Source organism: Rhamphochromis sp. 'chilingali' (genome assembly GCF_963969265.1).
Source record: "Rhamphochromis sp. 'chilingali' genome assembly, chromosome: 3".
NCBI lineage: Eukaryota > Metazoa > Chordata > Actinopteri > Cichliformes > Cichlidae > Rhamphochromis > Rhamphochromis sp. 'chilingali'.
Window position 1 is genome coordinate 4,616,034 of NC_137931.1, and position 19,603 is coordinate 4,635,636.

Consider the following 19,603-nt stretch of genomic DNA (forward strand, 5'->3'; position numbering starts at 1 on the left):
AACATTCCCCAGATTTCAGTGTGCAAGACAATGGCCTGAAAGTGGCTCAGTAGACTATTTTATCTTCCAGAGTATTTAAAATATGAAGGTTCACAGCAATCATCATATATGTTCAAACTTTGTATTATAACATTTCTGGAGAAATCAGAGATAGAAAATAAAAGTTCTTGTTTGAGATGGGATGACTTTTGTTTTGTTCTTTCACACTAAATAGTTGAACGACTGAACACTTTCACTTTCATTACCGTTCCCCATTTACAAGAAATCAGCTGACATTTGGTGTGTGTGTGTGTGTGTGTGTGTGTGTGTGTGTGTGTGTGTGTGTGTGTTGTAAACCACCAGAAGTAGTGTATAGTGCTTCATCACACACATGCAGGCGCAAAGTTGACATAGTTGATGTGTCATAGTTGGCACATCTGTTAGTCGACTAATCACATAATCAAATATTAAAAATGACTTAATTAATAAAATCATTTCGAGTCCCTGCCTGATCATCTTCAACAAAGAGACATTTTCTCTTTTTTGTGTCGTTGTATGTCGCATTTGGACACTAGGGGGCGATAACATTTAAACAAGGCCAACAGTGTGTAGCAGTGTCCTCTACAGGCCTCGAGGGCCAGTGTCCTGCAGGCTTTAGATGTGACCTTGATCCAACACAGCTGATTTAAATCGCTAAATGACCTCCTCGACATATCTTGTAGTTCTCCAGAAGCCTGGTAATAAACTAATCATTTGATTCAGGGGTGCTGACCCAGGGTGTTATCTAAAAACTGCAGGACTCTGGCCCTCGAGGCCTGGAGTTCTCCACCCCTGCTCTACAGGTTTGTCAGCACTGACCCAGTTAGGCTGGGCTGTCTCTGTGTAAGTGAAACTGAAACTCAATGTTTGTACTAAAGGCCTGGTAGTTCTGGTTTTATTCTCTTCAGTTGTTAGTTTCTCTGGTAGTCTTTTAGAGTTGCCAGTAGAGGATACCTCACCGCTTTGTATGGCAGAGACAATGGGCAGGGAGGAACGTGGGCATGGCACCTGAGCTTTTCTGCTTAGTTTATTTCTAACCTGTGTTTATGTTGATGTACTCTCGAGTTGTTGATGTGAACATCTTAGTAATTGAGGATTTTCTTTCTGTTCCTTTCAGAGACCACACCCACATACCTAAACCTGTACACTATGCTAACTAGAAGTTTTTCATTATTAAGTGGACTGAATATTTAAAAGAACACAAAGCAAACAAGAGAAGAGAAAACCAAAGAGGAGCCGATTCCCTGTTTGATTCAGCTGGCTGTATCAAACTAGTATTAAAATGTAACCGATTCCTCTGCTGATGAAATAACATTGATGATTTTTGTCAGGAAGCACTCACAGAAGGTTATTAGCTTACAAACAGAGCTTCTCCCCCACAGTTATTTCATAAAGAACAATGAGCACATGCAGTATAAAAACAGGCTAACTCCATCTGAAGTCATTTTCTGGTCCCACTTTCAGGCCTCTTTTTGACATCAAACCCTGAGGCGATGCTTGAACATGAATATCTAAAAAAAAGATAAAAGCCTGAAATTTTCACAGGTCTTTTTTTTTTTTTTTAACCATCAAATGAATTTGTAATTTGGAAAAGCTGCATCTAAAAATGTCTGAGTAATGGCAACAACAAAAAAATGTTGCTGTCCTGTAAAGTCGCATATTTGAGCACACACTAATAAAAAACTTTGCAAAACAAATCGTGACAATTGCTGAATGATTTATAATATTTAAAATAAAACAGAAAAATGTTTTCTCAGTTTTCATGCTGGATTGAACAAATATGACAGTTTTGACATATTTTGTCAAATATGTGCACAGGTATCATTTTTGAGACCTACTATACCTAATGTTTTGACAACTATTGGCCAATGTGATAATTCAGGTGAAGTGTAAAATCTCTGATGCATCCATTGGAGTTTAGAGGTTTAGAAGCACCGAGAGCTCAGAAAAGTCTGTAGCATCATAGAAGAAGACTTTAGGGAAGTGAAGCAGTTTCAAACATATGAAGGATTTTCTCTGATGCTCCGTTTTCAGCTTTTTTTCTGTTTTCTAAATGTGAATCTTAAATTGTTCAGCGTCAGCAGGTGAAGTCAGGTTTCTCTAATCCTAATGTGGATCATGTCACCTGGTTCCTAGGTTTCATGACAGGTCAGAGGTCAGCGACTGTAACTCAGTTCTGTTAATGTGAACTCACTGAGTGTTTGTGCTTCACCTCTCAGACTGACTGAGGGTGATGATGGAGGACAGAGCAGAGTTTGCAGCATCCAGCTGTGCGCCTATGAGGAGCGAGCTGTCGAAAGGAAAAATCTAGACTTCAGTAATGAACCTGGACCCACAGGCACAAAGTAAGGAACAGTTTCTGCTGTAAGACTGACGACGACGATGATGATGATGATCTGGTTTACTATGGAGCAGGTTCATTGGCTAATACCCTGAGACTGACAGGTGGTTATCCAATCAGCGTGCGGCCTCACGGACATAAAACTCTTAAAGTTTGTTTTTGAAGGGATTTTCAGATCAGACCTGATGTTTCTGCCTACAGCCTGTTTACCGATATAATCAATATCAGATATCAGAGCAACAGAAACCTCGGTGATCAGGACGCCGGGACTGAGAACAGGAAGTGGCTCAAACGTCGCACTTTCATAAAGTCAGCCTGAACTCCACTCACCGATTTTTTGTTCGCCATTTTAGTTTTAAAAGACGTCGTGATAAGGGCGGGTCTTACTGTGAACCTGCGCGCTCATTGGCTAATAACTTGAGATTGACAAGCCGTTATCCAATGAGCGCGCGGCTTCTCCCAACATAAAGTAGTTTCCTTTGAAAAACCAAAGTATGATTATTTTTGCCTCCACTGACGGAGCCTGTTGTTCCCGCCACAGAGACACAGTAATGTCAGAGCGGTGTTAACACTCACCTGCCTCAGCACAGCTCTCACTCTCCTCCTGCTCTCTCAGCTAAACTCACTTCCTCTCTACTTACAGGAAACCAGCGCTCAGAGGAGCCGACCGGCCTCACGTTTCACCCACAGACACGAACAGCGTGGAATTATTTTATGTCATAAGAAGAAACATATTCATGTTAACACTCACCTGCCTCAGCTCCACCTTCCTCCTCCTGCTGCTCTGAACGGAGGATCAACACTTTCACTTTCACTGCTCCTCCCTGAACACAGAGGATGCTGGGACTTGTAGTTTTTAAACTTCGTTCAGCCGTCTTTAGTCCATCCAGGACTGCATTTTGGGACAGTTACTGACCCCACATCTGGGGCTCTTCTCAGCTCTTTCCGGGGGTGAGGTGCCCTTGTACCTCGGGCCTCTGGGACTGGGGTTTGGTCTGCTCTGGTGCGACTGGCTGCCGGCAGGGCCTGCGGGCTTGTCGTCGCAGCCCCCTGCGCCCTCTGTACCTTGGCTACTGGGTGACACCAAATGACTCCTTCAAATTACAAACATATATATTGTTTATTAATAAGCAAATGTTATGCAAAAAAAACTACGAGAGAGGAATAGGCAGACCAGAAAATGACAGACATGAAACATAACTGAGACAAGGAGACAAGGACACAGGGAAGGCGTTGTAACAAAAATTTTAACACTTTTGCATGTCTTCATTTTTCTGACTTCAGTTGGCTTCAGTCTGACTTTAACTGACTGAAAACTTTATTTGAACAAAGTTAACTGACTTGCATTCTCTGTATGTTGATAAATGTATGAAAACATATAACATTTAATCAGCGTCAGTTTTTAATTTGGATAGAGGATCATCCAGTGTCTTAACAGACAGCCAGTTGGATCTTGACTTTTTTGATCAATAACCCTCATTTTAGAAATTCCAAATGACTGTCTTACTGCATCCCACCTCAGCAGCGATGGCGCGCTGCGAGAGACCCTGCTTATGCAGTTAAACAACCCGACCGCGTTCAAGAAAGGAAAGTTGTTTTGCCTTTGCCATCAGAACGTAATGACAGTGTGACTACCTGACAGTAAATGACAATGAATCCACATTTTTGCACAGATTTGGCCTTGTAAAGGCATGTGGTCCTAAACTTTTGAACAGCTGTAAAACCGCCTGTTTCGGTTTAAGCGTTGTTTTCAATAAATTGACCAGCTCATAAAAAAGTTTTGTCTCACTCCCATTTCTTCTTGTTGCATGTTGAAGCTGTACTTGGAACCTTGTTAAGATCCAACTATGCAAAATATGATGTTTTGTTTTTACAATTTTTCAAGTGGTCTTAAATTTTTGATTGGAACTGTATAAATATTTGCTTTCAGTTATTCACAGTGAGATAATGTCAAAATAAATGGAATAAGTGAAAAATGTCTTGTTTGCTCCACATATTTCTGTTGAATGGTGTTCTAAAACATCCGTTCTTCAGTATTTTTAACTTGCATATATTTAAATTTATATTTCAATAATGCTGACATATCTCCTTTTTCAGTGTAATGGTTTAAGCTCAGAAACATCTGCAGTATCTATACATGAAGTTTATGTGAGTAATTGTCAAATCCAGAAATATGGATATTTATTTCAGAACTTTATTGCATAACTTACATATTTTCTCACACACACACACACACACACACACACACACACACACACACACACACACACACATACACACACACAGATCTCTTTATTAAGTAGTGGGCTCATGTGTTCAGCATCACGTTGTTGAGTGCACAGTGCTGTAGCTCAAAGTTCATTCTTCTAAACATGTGAAGACCACAAAAACCAGAGTCACTTTTAGCATTATGACTCCTTCTATATGAATCTTGCCAGCCATACATATGAACCGTTTGAAACCTGTGTGAATGCTTTATGCTACAGTGATACACTGAATATGCCACTAAAGCTTCTCTTCTTTCTGAAACTACTTGAAATGTGTCTTTATCACAAACAGTAAAAAGTTACGGTCATATAAAGAGCATTCATGAAACTGTCAGGCCGGTGGTAAAGAAAAGCTTGATACAAGTAAAGCACAGTTTGGTCTTACCGGCTGACACATAAAGTGTGGCACTGTTTTTCATTTTATTTTTCTTTACCTTTTATTATTACACTCACTGACATGAAAATGAGCAAATGAGTATGTTTTATGTTTGTATGTGAGTCTGCTCAGCGTTTCACTTTAAGAGTGTTTTAATACAAAGGAACAGGCAGTCATGTACATGCACTTCCTTTACAGAAATACCCTCACCAGCATGTACCTCTGTGAGTGATGCTACTTTAAGGTCTATATAACTCTGTTCAGTACATCATCATCTGTACTGTCAGCAGCAGTTACACTGTTACTCTGACACCTGGACAAATATGGATGCACTGAAGTTGTACTTAATTCTTCTTCTACCAGTAACTGCAAGCTCAGAAGATTAAGGGGGAGGTAATGTAAAAATCTGATTCATAAAGTAACATTGATTTTTTAATGATACTCCAGCCTCTGTTTTTTTTTTATTGTAGAAACTGTTGTGAAAACAATTGGGAAACAACCAGATGTCACTCAAATATGCACCAATGAAACACAGAGAATCATCACACTGATAGTTTGTACGATCAGAACTCAGAGAAGTGGAGGCGAAAATTGTAGACTGCTGTATTATTATGGACAGTGTGATTTGCACTTCAGGGCCACCGTACAAATGTGACTCCAGGTTCACACTGATGAAGGAAAATCAGACTGAGTTTCTCCACCTGATCAATTTAACATCAGAGGACAGTGGGAGCTACACCTGTCAGTGTTCAACTCCTGAAAAAACAAATATTCTCCATCTTACAGTTTTTTACAGACACTAGGACACATTTCTCAATACTTAGGTCACTTTTGCAAAACTCCTCACACAGTGAGCACAACAGAAGTCTATGTGGGCTAAACTGAGGATCATTTATCATTGTTTTGGCACAAAATGCATTCAATGACTACATCTCTCAAATTTCATGAATTATTTTCTAACTCAGATGCAACAACTGCCAAAAATCTTTGTACGTACAGGACATTTTGCATGTGCTTACATACTGTTTTCAAAACTGTTAAACTTATGGTCAAAACAATAACATAATGCAAAACTGAATAAGACAGCAAAATTCAACGGCAATATTTTATTGAAACATATTTTAAATCTAAAAATGCAGTTTAACCAGCCACAGCTGATTCTCATTGTAGATGAACATCTACACAGGTGTTACTCCTTCAATTTCATTACAAAAGGAGACGACTGCTGAATAGGTTTGTTTTGTGATGTAAACATGGACCCAGCCAGAAATGGAGAAGTGGCTGAAAGAGGAAGAAGAGTGGCTGGGAGGGGGCGAGGAATACGTATGCGTGGTGGAAGAAGAATAAGAGGAAGATCAGAGCTACTGTAATTGATCATGTAGTAAATCATGGTCACTGTTGTGTCTTCACTGCTTATGAAGAAATCGCCTCGGAGCCGTCATACTGGTTCTTTATTATTCCGTAGATATAGGAAACGTATCCACACACTGTAAACTGCTAAGCTAGCACATGAACACACAACTAGCTACTTCCGGCGATTTTCACAATAAAAGTTCGAACATTACAGTCACTCAATGAGAGAGGCTGGTCAGTAGTGATGGCCAAATGAAGTTTTCTGAAGCACTGAAGCTTGTATTGAAAAACGGTTCATTACTCGAAGCTTTTCAACACAGTCCTCTCTGGTGACATCTGGTGGCCAGAAATATGAAGCGCAGCTTGAATCCACAAAATAAAACCAACTGCTTCATTATGATTGCCCACTCTACAGAGTGGAATCCTGTCTGATATTGGGCCGCTGTTGTGTTGCTTTGAACGTGTATTTTTTTGGTGGTTAAGAAAATGTGTTTTATTTGTTTAATAAATAGTTTTGACCAGTAAACTCCCCTTGCTTAAACATGCGCCATGGTGTGGTCTTTCTTTGCTTGTGACTTCTTGATGTTGGTAAATACAATAATTGAAAAATACCACGTTACATATATATACATATAATAATGTACAGCACATTATGGAGTAGGCTTCTGCTGTGAGGTCTTGCCTCCATGCAGGTATGCAATTAATCGCCGGAGGGTATATTTATAAATAATATTATATTAAGGAAATTTTCCCAGACATATTTTTGACCTGGGGGTAGAATTGATTGTGAAATGGAAAAGGAAAATGCTTATGAACTTGCAAATTAAAAACATGATGCATTGACGGTAACCCTTTTTCATTTTTATTTAAAAAGAGAATTTGTTCTAGTGTGCGATGGCCGAACCTGTTCTTTTTCGTGGAGATAATTTATCGTGCCTTAAGGAAAATCCCTTCACATGGCACAGAGGAGGCTGGAGTGCAGAGAAACTGGTAGAGATGCAGTTATACAGTCTAACTGGGCCCCACAAACTATCAGATAAAGAGAATAAAGAAATTCAATTGCTGCACATTTGGCAGACTAACATTTTCAGATTAATTAAACAATAAAATATATATTTTTACAACATTACAAGTAAAGAGTCAAGTGGAAGTTTTTCTAAAGTTATTTAATGATATTTATATTATGGAAGCAGATTTTTGACATTTTACCTTTTTCCCGTTTTCAGATATAATAAACACGCACAAAACAAAAGCAAACGGCCAGAACACAAAGCTGGAAAACTCACCCGATTGACAAAAATCAACTCAAAATTCTCCCACACAACAGAACCTCCTCTATTCCTCGCTGGCTCCAAATCTCTCAGTGGAATGATCAGTGGTTCGCTATCTGTCACCATCAAAACACTCCAAAAATCCCGCAAATGATTCGCTTCCTTATAAACCATTGAATCAGATACCGAAGCAGTTAGGTTCTAAATGAAGCTTCGGACGTCACTGATCACGTGACTCTGGCCAAACGAATCAAGCTTCGACACAGTGCTTCTGAAGCAGTGTGTTGATTTTTTTGACACACGCACCGGAGCTTCAGCTTCAAGCGGACCATCACTAACTGGTCAGAGAGTGTAGCCAAATCTGCAACGCTCTACAGTGGCATCTATTGTTAGAGTTTTCCGGCAAACCAACAGGTAACTTGTATTCTGCAGGGCATTTGCACATTTCAGAAGTAAATAAGCTTTTGTGTAATTGTTGTTGCATTTCTGCTTAGGACTCAACGGTTACCTCACACAGGAGGGAGAGGACGGATGTTCACTGATGTGCAGGAAACTGCCATTGTTGATATGGTCACCAGAAACAATGGGATAAAACTCACTGAAATTAGACACAGTCTTGGCAGACAACGTTACTTTGGCAAATATTCACAGTGTAAGCATAACAACAATTTCTAGAGTCCTGAAAAAACATCAGGTCAGGATGAAGCAGTTGTACACTGTGCCTTTTGAGATGAACTCTGAACATGTCAAGCAACTCAGGAACCAGTATGTCCAGGTAAGATCACAATAAAATACAGATCTGTTTTTGAACAAAACCAAACACACACAAAGACAACTTTTACAAATTTACTACTGTAACAGCTTATGTTGCACTGTGGATTTATGTTAGAGAGTCATGGAGATCGAAGGCAGGCAAACACACCACATTTTCATCTTTGTGGATGAGGCAGGTTTCAACTTGGCCAAAGCACGGCGACGAGGGAGGAATGTGATTGGGAAGAGAGCCACAGTGAATGTCCCGGGGCAGAGGGGTGCCAACATCACAATGTGCGCAGCAATATCCACTGATGGACTGCTGTTACACAGACCACTAATTGGGCCATACAACACTGAACGGCTCCTTGTGTTCCTGCATGATCTCTATGGAAGGGTTGTGCTAGGTGAGGAAAGGGATGCGGAGGGAAGGAATCAGCCAACATTTAGAATTGTATGGGACAACGTGGCATTTCATCACTCCCGTGCAGTCACCGAGTGGTTTGCAGCCCATCCCAGAATGGAGTCTCTTTTCCTCCCACCTTACTCTCCATTCCTCAACCCCATAGAGGAATTCTTTTCCTCATGGTGGTGGAAGGTTTACAACTGAATGCTGGATGCCTGGAGATATCAGCAGAAGATTGCCAGGGATGGATCAGGCATGCCAGAAGATTATTTCCTAGGTGTATTGCCCTAGATGACATTAGATGTGATGTGGATGAGAACCTGTGGCCAAATGGAGAAGACCGAGTAGATTAGCATTACTATTGTATGTGTATCAGTGGATGGTGTGTATACAAATTCTTGTATTTTGGGATTACTTAGTGCAAAAAAATAAAAATACATAAACAAATATTAACGAATTCTGCATGATGTCTGATTCATTCCAGTAACATATATTGAAATTATAAACAGAGATGTGTCCTTGTTTTACACAAGAAAACACTGTGTAATGCTACATGTTGTTAGTGTTTTTTAGGTCATTGTTTTGTGGGTGACAAAGTGAGTTTATCAGCTGTCAACCTTTGCTAGTGTTCTGGAAGAATGAGTTTATTTGAGACCTGAATAAAGTGTTTTGGTAGTTGTAGTGCATTTTAAATGTGAAATAAACTGCTTTGCCAAGCTGAAGGTCGGTTAGGAGAATTGTGTGAATAGTTTTGCAAAAGTGACCTAAGTATTGAGAAATGTGTCCTAGCGGCTGTAAAAAAAACTGTAATGTCACTGTGGAAGGTAAACAAGGTAAACAACCTATTTTCTTATTTTAACCATTAATTATTTAGCAATATAAAGTCTGTACTGATATTAGAAGGTGACCTTCAGGATTTGTTAACTTCACAAGGCAATAGTCATACATCGCACTTAAAACCTTTGTTCACTAGTAATGCCAATACTCCTTTCATGTTTCTGACAACTGCTTTTCTCCTCATACAGAATTAAGCAGCAGGTCTGGAACAGAAACACTTCCTCTTACACTGATTTGTGTAACCGTGTTCATCATTGTGAGTTCAGTTATCTTTGGATTTATTTACGCACGACTGTGTGACAGGTGAGAAACTACTGTCAGAGCTGTTTCACATGTTTCATGATTTACCTTTCAACACGCTTCATAACTTTAAAATGTGATTCTCTTTGCTGTTTTCATTTGGTTAATCCACTTTAGCTGAAGGTCATTTTGATGTAACGTCCTCTTCAGCAAGACTCTGCACTACTGTTCTTATGTTTAGGTGAATTAAAGTCAATTAGCTGCCTGATAATAATTTATCAGATATATTGATCATAAAAAAGTGATGTTAACATCATTTGTTATCCAAAGTGGCTGTTCAAGGTCAGAAACATCTGGACTATCAATGAAGGAGACTCACGGCTCTTTGCTGAGTAATTTCCTTGTAAAGACAAAGCAGCAGGTTTAAAGTTTGTTTTATATCCAGTTCTATTTCAAAATGTTGGCTGAGGCTGTTTTTGTGAAGTTACTTTGATTCAACATACCTTTGGTCACCTTGAGTTTTTTTTATCAGACTTTTAATTTTAGCTTACAGGATGAAAATGTGCAAAATGACCTTTACACAAACCTTCAGTATCCAACAAACGATCTCTACCAAACTGTCACCTCAGATCATCCAAAACACAATGCAACTACAAATTAAGCACAATAGGTGTTGTTGTGATTAGTGTTGGCCTTTATAATCAAACTCTTTAATCTATGTAAATTTTAACAGTTATATATAATATATTTATATATAATATGTGAAATAAATAATAACTGTAAGTGGCACATGAGCATTAGTGGTCTAAAAGAAATTGTTTTGGATGATCATTACATGCCTTTACTTTCACTGTTTTGTTGTAACTGAGACCATTCAGTCACGCCACTCCAGCTCTTTGAAACAGGTTCACAGATTTATACGTGTATACTCTGCATAAGCGTGTTAACAGAATACAAATGCAATAAACTGTGTCAAATATGACTCCTCCTGTAGCATTTTTAATGCACATTGCTTTTACTGTCATTGTGTTTAGTCACTAACAGATGTTCTTGATTGTGATGTGTCATTACTTCAGACTTTTCAGATTCTAACAATAATTGTAATCACCATCCAGATACACAGAGACATCAGTCTGGATGTCTTAGGCTTAAAAAGTGTTGGTGATGAATGAAAAATTACATCAAAATTTAAAATGTTTTTCTTTTGTATTTAAGAGTTTGTGCTGTTTGACTTTGAGACTAACAAGAAACAACAGCTTACACGTGCATTTCTATTACAGATATTTAAGTTTAAGCATTTCTGCTTTCAAAATGCTCTACCACACACTGCCAGCCGCAGTTACTTCCTCACCCATATGACTGTGTGGAAACTCTGCTCTTTGTCCTAAAAACTTTATTCTGTTATCTTGGTTTCAGTAGGAGAAAGGTGAGGATTTCCTTACCTGGATAATTGAGCATACACCAAGACATCTTCTCTTTGTCCTGCTTCTGCTTTATTATAATACATGTTTATAATCATAATTACTTAAAAAAGCAACCTATCCCTGTGTTTTAAAGATGAATGCTAAGCATTTTATTCCAGTGATATTAAATTTAAATATATATGTGATTAATATATTGTTATGGCCCGTCTAGGCGCGGCCAGACCACAACATAAAGTGATCCATCCCCGTCCAACCCCAAGCAGCACGTCACACGCTTAATATTTTGTGACAGTGATTTATTTACAATAAGTGCAGTTAAACAAAGGAAGGGAGCATACCATAACTTCAGGGTGAACCCAAGGCCAAAACAACAAATAAAAAGTAACCTATCTCAGGAAATAAACACGACAATCACTTTCCTCCCTGCCTAACAAAAACAGGAGAAAACTGATCAAACAAAAAGGCGGTCCACCCCTACATGCTCTTACATTAACATAATATTTTGACACAGTGAATGGTCTGCCGGTTGGGTTGGGCCGAGGATGAATCCCTTGACAGTCCCTGGTGGTCTCTTCTTATCCGCTGCCTCCCAGTCCTCAGCCAATCGGTGTGAGCCATCCACCCTGGGTGCACCAACCCCGGAGGAGCACCTGGACACTCAAATTCACACACATGATTACGGTCACAGTCGTAACACCCCCTTTCCCAAGAATCAACATTACCCCCAAAATGTTTAATTCAAGGAGAAAGTGCTCTAGACAGGGTATCAGCCAACACGTTATCTTTCCCTTTCTTGTAACTGATCTCCAAGTTAAAATCTTGCAATAACAAGGACCAGCGCATAAGTCTTTGATTGGAGTTGCGCATTTGGGAAAGAAACACCAGTGGGTTGTGATCGGTAAACACCTGCACAGGCAGCACACTTGACCCAACATAGACCTCAAAATGTTGTAACGCAAGGAGTAAGGCAAAAGCCTCTTTCTCAATGGTGCTATAATGGGTCTGGTGTCTGTTAAACTTTTTTGAAAAGTAGCAGACGGGATGATCCACGCCGTGACCATCTTCCTGCAACAGAACAGCGCCTGCGCCACACGAGCTGGCATGAACCTCTAGTTTAAAAGGGCGCTCAAAATTCGGCGCAGCTAGCACTGGTGCACTGCACAACAATGCTTTGGCAGATTCAAGTGCCACCTGACATGCTGGAGACCAAATAAAAGGCTTTAAGGGGCTAACAAGATCAGTTAGGGGACTAACCACATCAGAAAAATTTCTGCAAAAACCTCGATAAAAACCGGCCATTCCCAAAAAACGACGCAGAGCTCTTTTTGTCTGCGGGACAGGAAAATCAACAATGGCCTGTACTTTCGCAGCAACAGGGCGCACCTGCCCCTGTCCGACCTGTTTCCCTAAATAAGTAATGGTGGCTTTGCCAAACTCACACTTAGAGAGGTTTAATGTGAGGGAAGATTCACAAAAACGTCTGAACACCCCAGAGAGCGTTTCCAGATGTTCTGACCATGTTGGAGAATAAATGACAATGTCATCCAAGTATGCCTCACAGTTTCTCACTCCAAACAATACTTTCTGCATCAGACGTTGAAATATGCACACATATATCTGCCTAGATATATGTGTGCATATATTGGTGGCATATATATGTGCCACCTCAGTGTCGCTGTCTGTCAAAGTACACCAAGAATGTCAACTCGAGGGGCAGGACTCAGTGACAAAGTTAAACAAGGTTGAGTTTCAAAGTTTAAGACAGAATGAAGCCTTAAAAATATTTTTGTTTTTTTCCTTTCATGACCTTTTATTTTCTCTCATGTTTTCTCTCGTATGTCCTGCAATAGCCTTAAGAAATCTTTCAGTTTCAATATGAACATCGTTTTTTCCTCTCTCATTTCTTCCTCTTCGGCACATTATGTGAGTCTCTGTGTCACACAGTGGAAATTTGTATTTATCTTTTATATTGGTTTTATTCTGATTTTTATTGTTTACTTGTGAGTGCAGTTTTTATTGGCATGATTTTATTCTGTTTGTATTGCATGTTTTTAGTGTGTTGTTTGACATTGTTTTAATCCACTGTGGATTAGGTGAGCATGGGACAAATTAAATTATAGTGATCACCTCCTGAGGCGTGGGTGTGTCCAGAGGTGGCCTAGCAGCTGTTTAAAGGACCTATTAAAAGGAAGCTAGCGGAGCACTGGAGGGAGCGAGGCTCCATATATGAAGAGAAATGCATGAAGGCCAGGTGCAAAAGAGGGACCCGCTGCCTGATCGTGGGGGAGCAACGGCTCATCTAGAGACAGACCGGTCAGCGTGACGTGCCGACCCAGTCAGTAGGAGACAGCGCGTGTGATTGAGAGCAGGGCACCTCTGCCTGGATTTGTGAGTAGTGTCTCCTCTGTTGTTCACGGGGTGAAGCCGTGTTGGGAGAGGGTCACCATGGCTGTAAGCCAGGGCGGCTTCTGGGACGGTGGTTATGGCCCCTATCTGTTTATTTACACGGTGATGATGCAACGGGATCCGCGATGGCATCGAGCGACGGACTCTAGTGCAGAATGAAAGCTGGGCTGGGATGTGATGGGCCCAGTGAAGGAACGAGAGGGGGATAGGTGCTCCTCCTCGTCTGCCTGGGACGAGGCTGGCATGAACCCCGCTCTGGAGAAGGAATTTCTGGACTGCTTGTAAACCCATAACAAACATTCATCCTGGGTTGGGGGATAGTTACATCGTGGGACTGGGTGGGATTTTAGTGCATGCAGAAAATTGTATTTTTACAAGTTTTAGAATAACTTTTTCTAGTCTTGGTGGAACTTTATCATGTTGAGAACTTTTTATTGTATACTTCTCTTTTCTTAGTATTTGGTTTGTTTTATCCCTGCTGTGCATCTCGGGGAATAAACTGTTTCTGATCAGCCCTGCTTCATCTTTGTGTCCTGGGTTTCTGGCTCGCTCGCTCCTTGTATCTAAAGAACGATCCTCTAGTATGACATTCTGGCACAACAGCTTTAGTGTCTACAGCTGCAATCAACTCCATCCTTAAACACACTATGGAAACACTTTACTACCCTATTTGTCTCAAACACCAACCAGCATCACAAAGTGTTTTAATGTGAACTCTTTCCTTTTAAGTGAGTTCTCAGTGTCTTACCATTTTGAACACGAGTGAGGAATTCAAACTGAAATAATACTTTTATACATAAATTTGAGCCGACACACTGGACTTTTCTGATTCTTTTGCTAAAAAAATCAAATTGTTTCTTCAACTTGAGTTTTAACTTTAAGTTGGAATTCATTAATGGGTAGAAATTTTAACTTCAATAGTAACTTCCAAAAAAGAACTTGAATTCAGCTTCCTTTGCAGTGGACGGGCTTACTAACTCCTGCTTTCAACGTCAAGCAAAGGGCAGAGTGAGGCAGAAAGGATTTAACTCAAAATTGCGAAAGGAATATCAGAGCTAGAGCTGTAATGAGATAAGGTAGAGGAAGGCAAAAGCCTACACCAGCTTGAGAGATGGCATGTTATTATGCATTACAATTTATAGAAAAGAAAATAAGAGCCTTTTCAGATGAAGTCATGCACACACCGACACACGCACGTCAGCTAAAGGTTTGATTTGTTCAACTGTTTACCCTGTTGATTTTTATAATTAATATAACGTACTAAAAGTGCATTAAACTGTAGCAAAGGGTAAAAGAGTTTTTGCATTTCTGTAACCCTACAATTTTATCGAAAGTGCACAAGTTATTATTAAAAATTGATAATTCAATCTCCCTCCCAACCACAAACGGTGAACGAGTCCTTTCCATGGATCCAGATGAAATCCTCTGGACACAAATATGTATAAGTACCTTCAAAATGAATGAATGAGTTTCATAGGCCGCAGCTTTTCACACAAACTAGACTATAAACCCCTTTGGAATGTAAGAAATCTCTTAAACAGAATGGAGCAAAACTGCCTAGATCTGAGGAAAACAGTGGAAATATTACAAAGTGGTGAGCAGAGATGGGCAGTAATGTGTAATCCGATTACTTTTTTCAAGTAACGAGTAAAGTAAGGATTACTATTGCACAAAAGGTAATTAGATTACTTTTACTTTCCCGTAAGCACGCTGCGTTACTGTGTTACTAAACCGTGATTTTGTTTGCGAGAGTGTCTCATGACAATGATGTAAGCGAGTGCGACATTAGTGGCAACAGCTGTGTGCAGATCAACAATGGATAATATATTGAGTGGGGGAGAGAGTACGACCGTGCAGCGGAAGTACTGACCTCACTTTGAGTTTGATTCCGTAAAACGTGACAAAAACATTAGCGTCCGGTGTTCACTGCGTGGGAAGAAAACTTCTTTTTGTTATGTGACGGCTGTGTGCAGGCAGGAAAAGGACCCAAAGTGCAGACTCCAGAGACAAACGTAAACTCAAACAGCTTTAATGCTGAACTCAAACAGAACAAAAGTAAGAATCCAAATAACTTACACGGGCAGACAAAACACACAGCTAGATAAGAGTAGATCACGACAATGACAAACTGAAACACAGGGCTTAAATACATAGAGGGAGCAATCAGGGAATGGACAACAGGAGGAAAACACAGCTGGGGCAAATCAGAACTGACGAGACAAGGAAGCGTAAACTGAACACACTGTGTTCTGTCCTCACTAAGTGTTGTCCTCGTGAATGTAGACTCAGCTATACAGACAGCTAAACACTCTCCTAATCAAAATCCAAGGAACAGGCCAATGTGTTGAGTTGGATGATTTAATAAGGAAAAAGTGTGAAACTGTTGACAAAACCAGAAATAAATCAATAAAAATGTTGCATCAATATACAGTATAACAAACACATATTCAAAAATATGACCACAATATTTATCTGCTTAGTGAGTGCCCGAATAAAACATCAAATGAAATCACACTCATGATCAAAACGTTAAAGAAAGCACATGGCATATGAGCTAGCTTAACCTTACTAGCTTAGGTTATACATGCATTCAAATTAAATTCTAACTACAAACTATATCACGCCTTCACAACAAATAATAATGCACACAAGTTGTCTCAGTGATAACAAACAATATTACTCACAGATGATGCCGTTTATCAACTTGTGAAGGCATGGATGGCAGCAGATTAACAGAGGTGAAACTGCCTCTGGCTAGATCTTACAGAGTAGAAAAAATACACAAAAACAACCACTAGAGGGCAAACTGCTGCAGAACAGAAAATACCTAATGCCAGCATACACTAGACCTTCAAAGTAAAACAGGAAACACATAACACAGACTAAACAAAGACATAGACTCAAATGCAGGCACTACAACAGAGGGAACAGAGACGTGGGACCAGGGCAGACACAGACACTGACTGGACACGGGGATATAGCGGACAGGGGAGACAGCAACTAAGGATTACACAGAGACAAACCATAAGACATGACTCTAACAAAACCCAAAGACTAGAAATTATAAATAATATAATAAACTCAAAAACCCTGGGTCAACGACCCAGGCATCCTAACACTTTTTACAGCAAAAACCCCCCCAAACTTCTGAGCAAGCACCGAGTGCGCTGCCACGGGAATGTGAAATTCACAGAGAAACTCCAGGATCCTTCCACCGACATGACCGTTGCAACATACCTGCACCAGGGCAAACATCCGCCTGCCCCACTCCTGCTAAACAGGTGAAAATAGAGCAACAGGACCGCTGAGTCTTTGATTTTATTCATTTTCTGTTGTGTTTTACTTGCATCTATTTGAAAGATTCAGTGTAAACACAAAAGGCTATTTTATTTTATATGCTGGAATATGCAGAAAAATGTTTAAAATGTTAAAAAGGTTTAAATGTTAAACAAATTTCTTCCAGTAATTAGTTACTGATTACTTTTTTCAAGTAACTTGACCAACACTGATGGTGAGGATGTTCTCTTTACTGCAGTTCTGGTTTGCAGTGATCTGGACAAAGTGTTCTGTACCCCCAGGAGCTTGGTGTTACTAACAAGATGAGGATTATCTCCTTTCTTCTTCTTTTCAAGATGAATTAAGTAAACTGTATTTTTAAATTATGTTGTTCCACTCTCTGTGTAAGTGTCACAGAAATGGCTTATGTATAAAGAAGTTTAATAGATGGTTCCAGCAGTTAAAATGTTCTTGCTTGTACGTTTCTGTGGTCAATATTGTAAGGGTGTGTTTATCTTGTCACAAAGAACAAGTTTTGTTACACCACTATTATCGCGAGGTTTGGGCGTGATAGTATAGGCTGTGAGTCCACGTTTAATAATCACGCTAAGGAGTTCAGCGAGCTATCTGCAAAGGCCTGGTTAGTCTACCAGCTGTACAAGGTATTTGTCATTTGCCATAACTGTATTGTAATATTGTGAATATTTGTAATGTATGGTGTTCTAATTATTTTAATGTTTTAATTTAGAATGAACAAGACTGTAAAGGTATTCTTATAGGACCTCCGAAGTGGCAGGCGGCCACGAGGTAATTTTTGTTGTTAAAGCACAAGTGTTACTTTTGATAGACTGAAGCGCTTAAAGTCTTTGTGTTTTATGTTTGTAGTTTTCACGGCGTTCAATAAATGCAGCGAAGCGCCCGTCTTGAAGAAGCCGTGCCTGTGTTGTCATTTCGGAGTTACACTCTGGCTTAAATTATTCAGGCTTACAGAGTCTTTTATGAACCAAGATGGCGGCACGCACAGACGCAGCGGCTTACAGCAGCTCTCCCTATTTGTGCCTTCTTGTATGTTTATTGTGCTTATCGTACATTGTACATGCGTCTACCTGCACAACTGGACGTTACTGTCGTCTGGAGACATTGGACATCGGTTTCCAAACAAAGATGACCATCTCCATCGCACACGCTACATTCCACTGCTGGGTGCTTATCATTACCGAGACTTGGCTATGTACACAAATCCCGGATGCCACAGTGCAGCTACAGGCCGCATGCTACACAGATGGGTCAAGAACAGTGACTCCGGGAAGAACAGAGGAGGGGGACTCTGCATCTAAATGCACAAAGGTTGGTGTAACAACAGCACTGTTGTGGACAGACACTGCTCTCCAGACCTTTTTTTGCCCAGAGAGCTAAGTGCTGTAATAATCATGGCAGTCTATATAGCACCGGCCGCTAATGTAAACACAGCTCTCTCTCTGCTGCTAAATGCCATCGCTTCTCATCAGCGCGCCCACCCTAATGGTATCCACATCATAGCAGGGGACTTTAATAAGGCAAATCTCAAGACTGTTTCACCAAAATTTTACCAGCATGTAAAATGCCAAACAAGACGGGAAAACACTCTGGATCATGTGTGTTGGAGTCAAATTGTTAAATGTTGTCACTGTGCTACTTAAATTTGTAAGTCTTAGTTGAAAATGTAAGATCAAGTACATTCCTTTGTTGCTATTGCCCTCCCCAGCCTGTTGACTGGTGGCAGAGGCTGTAGTGTTTTATTATAGGGACGTCCAATGTGAAGATTACTTCTTGTTTAGTAAGCTTCCTGCCTTTTGGTGAGCAGGAGGTCAAACAAACGCACCCACAAACACACACACTCGCATGCATACACACACACATTCTCGCACATACATACACACGTGCTTACACGTGCACTCACATACACACATAGTACCTTATCTTTTAGAACCATAGGTTGTTTTTTTTTTTACAATGGGTGGTGCTTGTGTGTGCTGTAACGGTTTTCAATAAAAGGCAGCAAGCGGAGGCCTAAGTCGGGGTCATTCTGCGGTTGGAGTCAGAGTGCTTTTCTGAGACACCGACCGGGTCTCCCTTGCGCAAGTAAAATCGATTGATCGCTGATTGTCTTGCTTCCTTGTCGTTAACGGGAATAAGTGTCTAAACCAGCGGGGCCTGTGGAAGTGCAGACCCAACAATGTGTGTTGCAACATCAAGCACGCTTACAGAGCCACACCCTTCCCCCACCTGGGCCAGTCAGACCACCTTTCTCTGCTCCTCATACCAGCATACACCCCCCTTAGCCGGCAAAAAAAGCCCATAAAGAGGACCATCACCACCTGCAATGCATTGTGGGAGCGCAGCACCATATTGGCAGCCCACGAATCAAAACAAACACACTGTGTTGGAAGGAAGATTGCTACAAACCATACTTAAAAGCAGCTCAAAAAAAAAAAAAGAAGGACTGTATAGAGACAGATTGCATCCGGATGCAAAGAGACGGTACTTGCAAAAAATGGCGTGCACTGGAAATGTGGAATGTGAAATACGGCTGTGGAGTAGAAACCTTATTAACTTATCATGATATATTCTCGTACCTTGTCTGTGGAGTCAGTGC

The 19,603-nt window shown here is 40.3% G+C and overlaps 1 protein-coding gene and 1 long non-coding RNA gene across 2 annotated transcripts in view; one reads left to right on the forward strand and one right to left on the reverse strand.

The window, feature by feature from the left end:
- The window catches only part of LOC308394300 (NACHT, LRR and PYD domains-containing protein 12-like), a 168,294-nt gene extending 151,853 nt beyond the window's left edge, over positions 1–16,441 (reverse strand). The window contains exons 1-2 of the mRNA XM_080878556.1: positions 16,377–16,441; positions 3,111–3,453 (exon numbers count right to left, since the gene is read on the reverse strand). The gene's annotated coding sequence lies outside the window, so the exon portion shown is untranslated. The remainder of the gene's footprint in view (positions 1–3,110; positions 3,454–16,376) is intronic.
- On the forward strand, positions 6,976–11,378 carry LOC308394322. The gene is made up of 3 exons (XR_013971189.1): positions 6,976–8,040; positions 8,121–8,401; positions 8,516–11,378. It is a non-coding gene; the product is annotated as an uncharacterized lncRNA (long non-coding RNA).
- Positions 16,442–19,603: the final 3,162 nt, after the last annotated feature.